This window comes from Polyergus mexicanus, unplaced genomic scaffold (assembly GCF_030449975.1).
Source record: "Polyergus mexicanus isolate NDT 795.1 unplaced genomic scaffold, iyPolMexi1.0 SCAF_24, whole genome shotgun sequence".
Taxonomy (NCBI): Eukaryota; Metazoa; Arthropoda; class Insecta; order Hymenoptera; family Formicidae; genus Polyergus; species Polyergus mexicanus.
The window spans coordinates 76,574-89,265 of record NW_027223344.1 but is presented as its reverse complement, the minus strand read 5'-3'; the positions used below and the strand labels follow the sequence as shown (position 1 = coordinate 89,265).

The 12,692-nt window shown below is 32.3% G+C and overlaps 1 protein-coding gene across 1 annotated transcript in view; it reads left to right on the top strand.

Annotated features, from left to right (window-relative positions):
• The window catches only part of LOC138942831 (dnaJ homolog subfamily B member 13), a 116,092-nt gene that overhangs the window by 74,830 nt on the left and 28,570 nt on the right, over window positions 1–12,692 (top strand). The gene's annotated exons all lie outside the window — the stretch shown is intronic.

Sequence of the window (12,692 nt, the reverse complement as noted above, 5' to 3'; positions counted from 1 at the left end):
GTCGCACGCTTACTATAGCCCTTCGACCGACGTAGCGCTGCCGACGCCGCGAACGCTCTCGAAGATGACCGAGTTTTCACGAAGTAACGGAATGCGCGTAAACAAGCGCAAGCTCGCGCCCGACGAATTCCTTTTCCGATATAAAAACAAAATGTATACAATGTCAATCCTTGGTAATAGAAATATTTGAACTAAATCGATTCAATCTAAAATACGACAAGTGTGTCATAGAATGTCACCTATAAATGTCGTTTTAAAATAAAAATCGATATTTCGCACCGTATTCGTGATGATGAAATAAATATTAAATTTGAAATAAATATTCGTAAATTTCAATCATGAATTTCTCATTATAATCATTATAATTATAGTTATACCAAAATACTATTTTGTCTATGTATGTATGTGGTGTATAATTACTTACATATTAATTCTAGTTCTCCATTTTTTTTATAAATCAATTAAATTAAAATTATACAATACTTGAATTGTCAAATGTGTCGCTCAACCATGACAAACTTTTGTCGATATGAAGTAATGCACAACGCAGCATCGAGATAAACAATTAGCATCGTGAAAAAGAGGCGACAATATTTGCGAATATCGATTTAACATGCCTTTTTAAGTGTGAAAAAATTATAGCAGTAAAACTAAATTTACACACATTTTAAAAGAAAATAAAAATAAATATAAAAATAAATTTAAAAAATCTATATCTCGCTGTGATAAAATGCAGTATAAAATTTATCATCTATCTTTTTTAATTTATAATATAGGGTGTTTCAGAATGAAATGTATTCTAATTTAAAATATGAATTTAGAACCTCAAAACAAGAAAAAAATTTTCTCTGGAGATATGCCCGTAAACGCTTTGTTTAAGAAATATTGATATATTGATTCTAAAGTTACGAGTAGGGATAATAATATTATTGTTTGTTATATGACTGTGCTAACACGTACTTGTTTTCGTAACTGTACATGTCAATATTGTCATTATAAAAATAATATACAAACACCATATCGACATATTACTGAGAAACTTTCTCATTGTCAGTGATATTTCTTAGTTTATTCGACGCTTTTGCAAACGTCATAAGCCTCATTATGTCTCGCATTTATTCTAATATTAATTATGTTAAAATTTTCATATTTTCTCGTAATAAAGTAGTTAAAATATACTATTAATTTATTTATTATAACCTGATAATAATGTCATAAAATTTTATAATGAAAATGTTTAGACGTCAATATATTTTAAACAAAACATTTACGGGCATACTTCCAGAGGAAAATTTTTTCTTGCTTTTAGATTCTAAATTCAAATTTTATAAATTAGGACATTTAACTCTGAAACATCTTGTATATTAAATGAATAAAGGAGAAAAGCAAAAAAAAAAAAGAAGTTTGATTAAAAACTATTTATATAAGAGTTAAATAAATAGAAGAAATAGAGTTTCAATTTAGTATTTCAATATATTTTTATCTTACATTTTGTATTAAAAAGTTGTGCTATGCTCTGTCAGATCTCACTAGACTAATACAAACGATTGAAAAAGTATTCTCGACGAATGACTTGATGCTTAATCGCGGTCAAGAGAAATAACGTCGTTAAACGCGGGCGATTTCCGCGGATTTAAATTCTAATCCAGACCGGATGACTTGGTGGAGGCTGGTTAATTTCGCTGGACGACGGCGAATGTCGACATTTCGACGAGGATGCCCCCCGAAGGAATTTGTAAATTCGACTCGGGTGGAACTTTTAATCGTCCATCAGGGAAGAAACGAGGAGAGCACAGAACTTTTCGCATAATAATTCTTTCGTGCCAACTCGCGGCGAATCGCTGCACCGCTATAATCGTACCGAGAAAATAATCGGGAACCTTTTCCACGTGCATTTGAACGCGTCCGTTACTTTGCGGCGCACTGATAAAAATTGCTGTCAGATAATTTTTTTTTTTTTTTTTTTCCTTTCCTATTGTCTTTCGCTGCGCTATTGTCTTTAATATTTCGTATCCCAAATCACCATCATATCGATGGATCAATCTCGCGTTATTGATGCTTCACACATCGAGAGTAATTGAACAAATACGAGTAACGATAAAATAACCGATACGAGCCATTGGACTATAATGGTACTGTTCTTTTTAATCGTTTTATCGTATTGTCTTTACTGTGACTTGTATTTGCTCAATTATTTTCGATATGAAGAACCAATAATATGAATTCAAAATAAATCCATGTAGCGATAATAAAGCTAACACACGAACCGTTGAACACTAATTGCCTAATGGCTCGTATATATCGTTGTAATAATGAAAAGTGGATTCATTCTGTAAAAACAAGTCGGAAGTTATTACTTATATTTTATTGTATAGATTAATTATTAATCCATATCTGTTTGATTGCTAAAGTATAATTAAAAAGTGATCGCAAAAATAAACGATAGACAAACAGATAAAAATAATTAACAGCAAACTTTGGTCGAATATATTGTAGAGAATAATGAGCGTTACTAAATCGTAGCAATAATATCAATTGTAAATATAATAAATTAAATAGATAATTATAAATGTTACACGACTAGTGTAATGTTTGCATGAATGTCTGCAAAATACTGCATTCGCATATACAATCGTAGATGTTGCAGGCTCACTTGGGAAATCATCAGCCGTTTCTCGTTTCGCTCTTGATAAATGCTACGCGAGGAAGCGGGTCCATGGATAATTGCGGTTCTTCTTGTTGCATAATGAAAAATCCAAATTACTCGATTGCATAATTACAAATGATCTTTGCATTCTTTCGCTCTAACAAGAGATAAAGATTCTGAAACTCATTAGTTCTGAAACACACACATACATCATGAGAATAAATGTTTATATTTTCTTTCGAGAAACTGTGTTAAATATTTAATAATTAATTGTATTAATTATATATAATATTTAACTATTTTATATAAAAGATTTTGTTTTATTTATATTATTGTTTTATATTTTTTCTAGAATTCCAGGATTAAATAAAATAATATAAATAATTTCCAATTAAATTTTGGATATATTAATAATCATGTAATTAATTTTAAAATTAATAAAAGAACTTTTATTAATTTTTTTAAGAGATCGCTACATAATAAAAAATTGTTATATCATTCTAAGTGGAGTGTGTTTTAAGTAAGATTTTATATTATGAATTTCTTTTTCAAAAATTCATAAATGTATACAAAATATCTTTAAATATGACTGCAATAATTTTAGTTTTGCTTTAAATATATTTTCGATAGTATAATTGCAAATCGATAAGCTTTTACCTTTTCCAGGAATTTCACCTCTTCCATTTCCATATACCATCTAAAATTTTACTATATAAAATTTATACACAGTTTACGGGAATCGCTTGGGCGTTCGTAGAACTTTGATATAAAACAGATAATCGCCGATTCACGACATCACTACTAACGCTAAAGTATAAGTATAAAGGCGAGGTTCGGCCTTATACGAGAATTAAGTAGAAATAGTTGCAATATATTCTATCATAGGCAAATTAAGTAAAACGATAGAATGTATGTTAAAATATCATAGTAAATCGGATACCATCTTTTGTGCAAGAAAACTAAGAATATTATCGGAATGGTTATCGCTGTCAATTTCACGAAACGCGTTGCGTATTCGCGATATGTATTCGCAATGAACGCTCTCGAAACACTTTCGTTACCGTTCGGTCAGCAGGTGCTATGAATTTTAAGTGGGCTAAGGTCTCCGTCTGCTAAGGTCATACGGAATAAATTTCGATAACACAGCATACACAGTTTCCGAATAATAATCCACCGTTAATTGTATTTGCGCATAATTGCCACCGTCTGCATATTGTGTTTATGAAACTGTCGTTAAAATGCGCTTTCCTTAAATCATAACTGTTTCAATACTCTAATAATCTGTTCGCAAAGTTTAATTATAAATATCGGTGTATCGCACATGTGCAAAGCACACATTCCACCAAAAAATTTATGCAATGTGTGCTCTCTCTCTCTCTCTCTCTCTCTCTCTCTCTCTCTCTTTTTAAATTCTATTAATTAAAAAATATAATAAAGATCGTAAAAAGATTTTTAGATATATAGATTTTTGATTTATAGAAACAAAATAAATTGGAAATGTTATTATTGGAATTCTTATTACTTGCTTATCCATAAAATTTTTCCAATCTGTATTTATTATCTTTTCGAAATAGAATGCTTTTTTTCTATTTTTCTTTCTTTTTCTTGTGCTTGTATGCACACACGCATGCACACATACGCAATTCGCAAGAATCGTAATAGAAGTCTATTACTGGATGATGAAAATTTTTTCTTAACTCGCAATATATTTTAACCAAAGAAAACCAAAGAAATGCGATGTCATATTATATCGCCATATATACGCATTTTTAGTCGCTATTTACTTTGACGGTGAGTTTTTTCTTATTGGAATCGATCTATTATAAGAATTCTGATAACGAACCGCAGGTCAAAGGGACCGACGTGAAAGCGTCACCGGTAGCGGCGATGACAAAAGAAGTTGGGAGGGGGGGATCGCACGCGGTCGCACGTTTCGGCACTATTGATATAGAAGAGTATATGTATCGTGCACAGTGTGTTGAGTCTCCGAATTTCCACGCAGTCTTTCTCAGTCTCCAGTCGCAGTTACATCGTTGATGAACTCACGGGATCTGCACGTTACGAAAAGCGAAGTATTTCAAGAAGTATTATGTGCCCAAGGAAAAATACGCGTTCCGAATCTCGTGTTACGATACGGTGGATAAAAAGTAAGTAAGCAAATACAAATGTATACATCTGTAAACTGTAAACTGTGTGATTTAACAATAATTTGCTATATTATGTGCTCGCTTTATCACGATAGAATTCAAAGTTAATCAATTTACGAATTGATTATACGATACTCGATTTCTCAGGATCAATATTCTCTCGTTACATGCTTTTTTGCTGATTTTTCCAACGGTTGATTTTGCCAAAGTTGTCAAAGTTCTCTGGACCATGTTTTCGGAGATTTCAAAAACTTTCTTCGGACACGACGCACTCGCGCGAGAATCATTATCTTTACTATCTTTTTTTAAAGAAATAATATATTTAAAAGTACATACATATATATATATATATATATATATATATATATATATATATATATATATATAAAGTAGTAATATTTTTTAAGATTTCTTTTTTTAAGATAATCTTTAGTCTAATATTATGGAAATAACTCGATCTGGGTGACTATGTACTCCGATATATTTTCCAGATATGCCTGATAAAATAGCTGATATTGTTAAAATCAAAGTAGAAGACAAATCATCATATCGATGCGTGATATGCGGCAACATATATCCGCGCCGTTTTAATGCCGAACGTCATTATAAACGATTTCACGAAACCATACAAGCGCGAAGATGTTGTGGTAAATAAATTTGTATTATCTATTATGGTGTGTGTGTCATATGCAACAAAAAATTATCAAATGTATCAAAAATATTTTTTCTCAGCTGCATATTAAAGTAGGAATAATGTGTGTGTGTGTGTGTTGAATACCGTGATGGTCAATGTATGATTATGACAGATGATGTGTGCAAATTAATTAAAATGTTTGCAGCAAATAAATCATGATGCTTTTAAACTTTTGAATAATATTAATACGCACGAAGCATCCGATGAGATAAATGCACTATGCATATTAATATAGGCAATAATTTAATCATGCTATATATATTTTATAATCATATGTTTGCAATGATGAAAATTTTCAATGTTGGCGACAAGACATGGAAAATTCATTTGACGTTCAATATGTTAATATAAAAATAGATTACATTATATATCTCTAATGAAAGATCGTTTAAAATTTATCATTACGTTACGCAAAGTTTATTATTAATAAATATTAATTGATTGTATAAATTTAAAATAGCGCGCATACAATGAGAGAGAAATTATTCTTTATTTATTAATTTTTACAATTACGATTTTTACTGGTTTACTGGTTTTTGGTTTGTTATGCGCATAAGTTGCACATTATTCGAAACATCTCACATATATACATACGCACACATATTTTTTAACCTTTTATTTTACATCAATTCAGTACCAATGAGATTAATAAGATAAAAATCTTTCTTCTAGATGAAACATTTTACACAAAAAGTGATTATTATGATCACAAAACAAATATGCATAATGAAAGAAAAAGATACGGGAGAGGATGGAAAGAAGAAACCCAATCTTCGGACTCTTCCACTGAATGTAACATAAACAAACATGGAGATTGCTTATTGGATGTTACACCAAAAACTTCAATTTCCGTCGGAATTGTCAAAGAAAGAATATCTGAAAAATGCGCGGATACAAATAGTGCTCATCACGCGCAGGCTAATGCTAAAGATGCAGAATCAGATAACAAGGAAAAATCTAAAAATAATATGTGGCATCCACGGCAATCTGCCAGTTCACCAAAGAAGATCTTTATTTATCGAATGCAACAGGAGACTAATGGAAGTCGGAACAGCGCACCGTTGCGAAGCATTGAGAATTTTACAGGGAAGTCTCTTAATAATAAAACAACAACGAAAAAAAACGCGTTTCAGAATGCCGTAAAAGTGAGTTCGGATGGTGATAAGGAAAATGTAATAATATACGATTGTACAGCTACATCGGTCCCAGACCTAATGCGTCTTATGAGAAACACTATTGATTTCTAAGTTTTATAATTATTTTTTTATTTGACCATTTTATACGTGATATATAAAAATATATACGTAATATTTATGTAACATACACACGTGATATTTATATATTACATAAATATTACGAAAGAAAATATTTTTAATATTTTTTAAATATTTTTATTTAGAATATAAATAATGGTTTTTTATCTCTAGAGCATATATTTATATTTATATTATTTACAGAGAATAGAGAACATATAATCATACACACACATATCATTTTATTTTTTGATATATATTTTTTGAATACTTTCTTTTATGATAATAATGTTAATTATTTTTATTATTTATATGGCGTACACATATAGAAATATAAAACATATATGAAAAAAAATTATTATACAGATATTAAAATTTTTATTTATTTATTTTGCGTACAAGGAGATAAGACTCAAGATTTCTGGTCTAAGATATTTTCATATACTTTATTAAAGATAAAATTCAATGTGATTAATGTCAATTAAATTGTTAAAAAATTAAAGTTTTTTGAATGTATTATGGCCTATTGAATTTATTAAAGCAATGCCTTTTCTGCTAGCACGTCTATATTCGCTAATTAATATATTTCGTCTACTTTATAATTAGATGCGCAGATTGAATTGTTTGTTTCATGGAAGATGTGACGACTACAAAGTTTTTAAAAATGCTCAGTGCCAACTATTTTACTGTTTCAATTCTTTTCAAGGAAATTACAATCAATTTATTTATATATAGTTATATCCATAATCAGTTGTAATTACCCATTGTAATTTTTTGTTTTTAAATCTGCTTTTAACCTCTTAGTTGCCTATATATATATATATATATATATATATATATATATATATATCTTGAGAGAAAGTAGCTTCTTATTTGATCGTCATTTTTACTAAATGCAAGAAACGACGAAAGAAGTTGGATGTTGGCATGAGATTGCGTTGTAGACAAAGGATTGAAATACTAGAGACTGCATCGTCTCTGCAGAGCTGCTCGCAACATGCAAGAAAATTAATGAGGCTGTTGTCATTTAACTGGCAATTGAAACGGCCATCGCATACAAGCTTAAGTTTCCAGAATCTCTTCTCTGACAAAACATCATCTTTACCGACACTATCCTCTTTTTACTGTACACATTAAACTCTATTACTATACAATAGATTAACAATAAATCATTTCTCATCATATTCTTCCTTTCATTTCTAACTAGCTTTTCTAAAACAATAAAACTTTACCAAGAAAGTATCCAAGAAGGGATGATGGATTAGGATAAGCCCAATCTGCTATTCTTTCTAAAATACGTTACCTGCTCCTAAGAATCTCGATTATTGGACTCTCTTGTAAAAACAAGCCGTTAAATTGGCATAACGGTTTAAAATTAAATGGTTTATGAGCTGATTATATAATAATAATTAAAGTATATTTTAAGTCCCGTTTTATATTTACTTAAGGTAATAATTTATTTTTTGGTCGCGTGTGCAGACGAGTTTCTTGTGTAACAGATTGCAATTCGATATGTGCAATTTACTCGGAGGTGTAAGTCATTCGTGCCTCGGCGGGAGACACTATACATAATGGAATAACGTGCATGCAGCCTCATTGGCGAATACATCGCTTCCGAAATCACGGTGCGGGGTTTATTGCGTTTGCAATTTGCCATGCAAGTATATGTTATTGAAAGCAACGGGCGGTATCTTCGATTTGGTTGCCGGACGCAAAGCGCGGTGATGCCAATTTCTGTTCACGGCCAGTTAACATTTGGCATTCTGCAAGTAATCACGGCGCAATAAATCCGCGCGTGCTAGATCCGCAGCCATCGCGAGAACGTTACAAATTAATTACCCATATTAAGTTAGCCCCCCCACCAACGCCAAATTAAATCAAATACATCAAATAATTTAGTGCTAATTATGTGCTAATTAGTTGCCGTAGTCCGAATTTTGTTGCTCAAACCGTTTAGCAGGAATTTACATTCAAAGTGGGGGGTGCTAGCTTGACATTAAGCCAGCCCCCCCCCCCCCCATAGTGAAAAAAATATATAGAATGCTCGAATCAAAAAATAAAATACACTAGAATTTGTTGCTATTTTGTTGCTCTAAAATAACATAAAAATATTTTTAAAAAAGTATATTATTTAATTAATACCACTATATACTCAGTCTCGCCGCGCCGTACCATTCACTTGCGCGAAGTAAAAGTAAATAAAAAAATGTATTGCTCGCATGTATTTGGTACTAAAATAATCTGTGGACAATATACTGTCGAAATATATGAGAAACTGAATTTGTTGCTCGTCTTAAAGTATTAAAAATCGATACTTTTTTTTCACTATGGGTGGGGGGCTGGCTTAATGTCAAGCTAGCACCCCCCACTTTGAATGTAAATTCCTGCTAAACGGTTTGAGCAACAAAATTCGGACTACGGCAACTAATTAGCACATAATTAGCACTAAATTATTTGATGTATTTGATTTAATTTGGCGTTGGTGGGGGGGCTAACTTAATATGGGTCGCCCGAGGATCGTGCGAATCTCGGCCTAAGACGAAATTAGAGAAATCGTTGATGCACGGGAGTTCGCTGATTATCCGAGAGCATCAATGACGATATTCAAGTATCCGTGGATTACCGAGTAAACATATACCGAGATCGATCCCCCGACAATTCTACGCTACAATAATTATTTTACGATTCTGAAATTCATTAGACGATGAAATGAGAATTGAATAATTAATTCGAGGAGATGATAATTTTTCCACGCGGCATTTCGATAACTTTTCGCGCGATGAGCTCTTTAATCACGCGAGCAAACGCGAGTTTTCGCTACGGATGAGTAAAGCGCAAAGGGCCCGCGTGCGTTCATTCCCGACAAAAATGAGAATGAGAGAGGTAGTTACCCCCAAAATTCACTTTCGATGGATGAAAAGATGCGAGAGATACGGAACGCGAACGTAATACGTCTCGATAATCGCGCTTGTGCGAAGAGCGTTACGGAAAATTTAGGCTGGACGGATAGGTGGGGGGAGGGGAGGGGAATGTCGTCGAATATCTCTTCCAAGAACAGGAGCGAGCGAGTTTTTTGCGAGAAAAAAATCGTGCGCCAAAAAACCTTCGCGATACGAACAAGGATAAGATAACGAAGCTCGAGCGATACTTTTGCAATCTCGCGATTATTTTCTGGCGAAATTATGCATATAATTGAAGAATCATATATTTTAAAAGAATATTAAAGTATATTGAAATACGAAACGTGTGAAAAACGCGACGCGAAGCTTCACCAATTGTAAAATTTCTCATTTAGCTGTTGGTACTCGTGGTTTCTCGCGGCATTTCAGAGACATTGATTAACGTTGACATGTCACCCTTAATTGGATTTCAGTAACATCCATAGTTTTAAAACTAACCAATCACCAATCAAGAATCGAATGACCGTGATTGGTCAATTTTACAACCATGAATATTATTAAACCTGACGTGTAAAATTAGTCGACTAACTGTCGACTAACCGAACACATTTTTTTTTTTCTCTTAAATAAGAATATTTTATTAGGAATGTTCATATGTGGTGTGTGAGCTTCTTTTCAGATATATTCCTCCTCGAATCTTACACATTCTATTCAACGATTATTCTCGTTGTATTATCGTTTCGCCATGAAAATTGATCGAGATTTTGTAATATAAGCTCTCTCTCTCTCTCTCTCCCTCTCTCTTTCTCTCGAGCCGCGCTTCTTTGTTTATATCTGAATGTTTACGACCAAATGTTTTTTGAACGCTTCTGTACCGAGACGTTCGGCGACGCGGTCCTCCCCTCTCCTCACCTATCACCCGTCCAGCCTAAATTTTCCGGAATCGTGTCAGTCTCTTCACACAAGCGCGAGTCTCAAGGCGAATTACGGTCGCGCTCCGTGTTTCTCGCGTCTTTTTATCCGTCGAAAGTGAGATCCGCGTACGAACGAGTGTCGTGGGGGTCCTTGTATCGAATAACAGGCGATTATCCGAGTGTAATATATTAACCCGTGTAATCGTGATTAAGGCATCTTTCGATATATATATATATATTCGCAAACGACAAGATTTTTCCCACGCATCTTTTATCTATCGAAATTGAATTTCGCATCCGAACGAATATTCGAAATATCCGAATCGAGAGTAATTTGTAGTTTTGATATATCGACTTTATAATGCGATACAACGATCGATGAATACATTATTTAACATATTTTTAGGCGCTGAAATAATTTACTCGCTGTCGTATATAATAATATTGCGTTGAAAATATAAGCGCGTCGCGTTCGACACGTTTCTGCTTTAATATTCTTTAATATTGTTTTCAAATGTAATCCTTTTTTCAGAGTTATATTCACAATTTCATAAATCGAGATCGCAAAAGAGCGTCGCTCGAGTTAGTTTGATTTATCTCGCGCAGGATTTTTCGCGTACGGTTTATTTCTTGGAAGAGACGCGCTCGCTCCTTTTCCTGGAACGGATATTCGACGACGCGTTCCCCCCTCCCCATCTACTACTACTCAACCTGCCTAAATTTTCCGTAACCGTTACAGTAACCGTCGTATTGCATTAGCGTGCGAGATTGAAATATTCTTTCCGTATTTCTCGCCTTTTTTTATCCATCACAAGTTTATCCCGTGTATAAAGTGGATGTCGTGAGTATCGGGAATGTCGATTAGAATCGCGGAAAATCGTCTCCGTCCATTTATTAATACGCGATTATATGTTCTTTCATGTTTATAATCGGCATGGAAATAATTTTACCGCGTCATTGCATATGGCGGATTTTGGACTACGAGTGAAATAGTGATTATGAGAATAGTGATTATGCATGAGTGGACAAATTGATAGACTGTCTCGTCTCAATTTGAAGCGAAGGGAGCAACCGGAAACGGAAGGGATCTCGCGATGACCAGATGCAGAAAGAAGTGAGACATGCAAGGGCGGTGCATCGGTCGGTGAGTAGAATTTATTATTAAACATTTAAAATTGTCAATATAATTTTTAGTTTATGGAAACAATAGTATTGAAAAACCGGGTTTTTTTTTTTTTTATTAATGATTTATAGCTCATGTATAAATATTTAAAATTATAACTGACCATATTATCTTTGCCTTGATTATTTCTATTATTCATCATTGATGATTATTAATGATTTCATAATTATAATCGTTGAGCGCATTAATTTTACTATTTTATTAGCATTCGAAATCATCATTAATACGATTAACTTTTATTTAACTCTGATCACTCTGTAATCTTAACATCTTTAACGCGTCATTTTTAGAGAATGAAAATTATCAAACATGTGCATTAACGAAATTAACAATATGCATGTCAATTTATTTTTTAATTTACGGAAACGATGGTATTGAAAAATCGAGTTGTTTTTGATTAATTACTTATAATCTGATAATCATATAAATATTTAGAATTAAAACTGACCATATTATCTTTGCCTTGATTATTTCTATTATTCGTCATTGATGATTACTGATGATTTCATAATTATAATCGTTGAGCGCATTAATTTTACTATTTTATTAGCATTCGAAATCATCATTAATACGATTACATTTTATTTAACTCTGATCACTCTGTAATCTTAACATCTTTAACGCGTCATTTTTAGAGAATGAAAATTATCAAACATGTGCATTAACGAAATTAACAATATGCATGTCAATTTATTTTTTAATTTATGGAAACGATGATATTGAAAAATCGGGGTTTTTTTTTTTTTAATGATTTATAGCTCATGTATAAATATTTAGAATTATAACTGACCATATTATCTTTGCCTTGATTATTTCTATTATTCGTCATTGATGATTACTGATGATTTCATAATTATAATCGTTGAGCGCATTAATTTTACTATTTTATTAGCATTCGAAATCATCATTAATACGATTACATTTTATTTAACTCTGATCACTCTGTAATCTTAA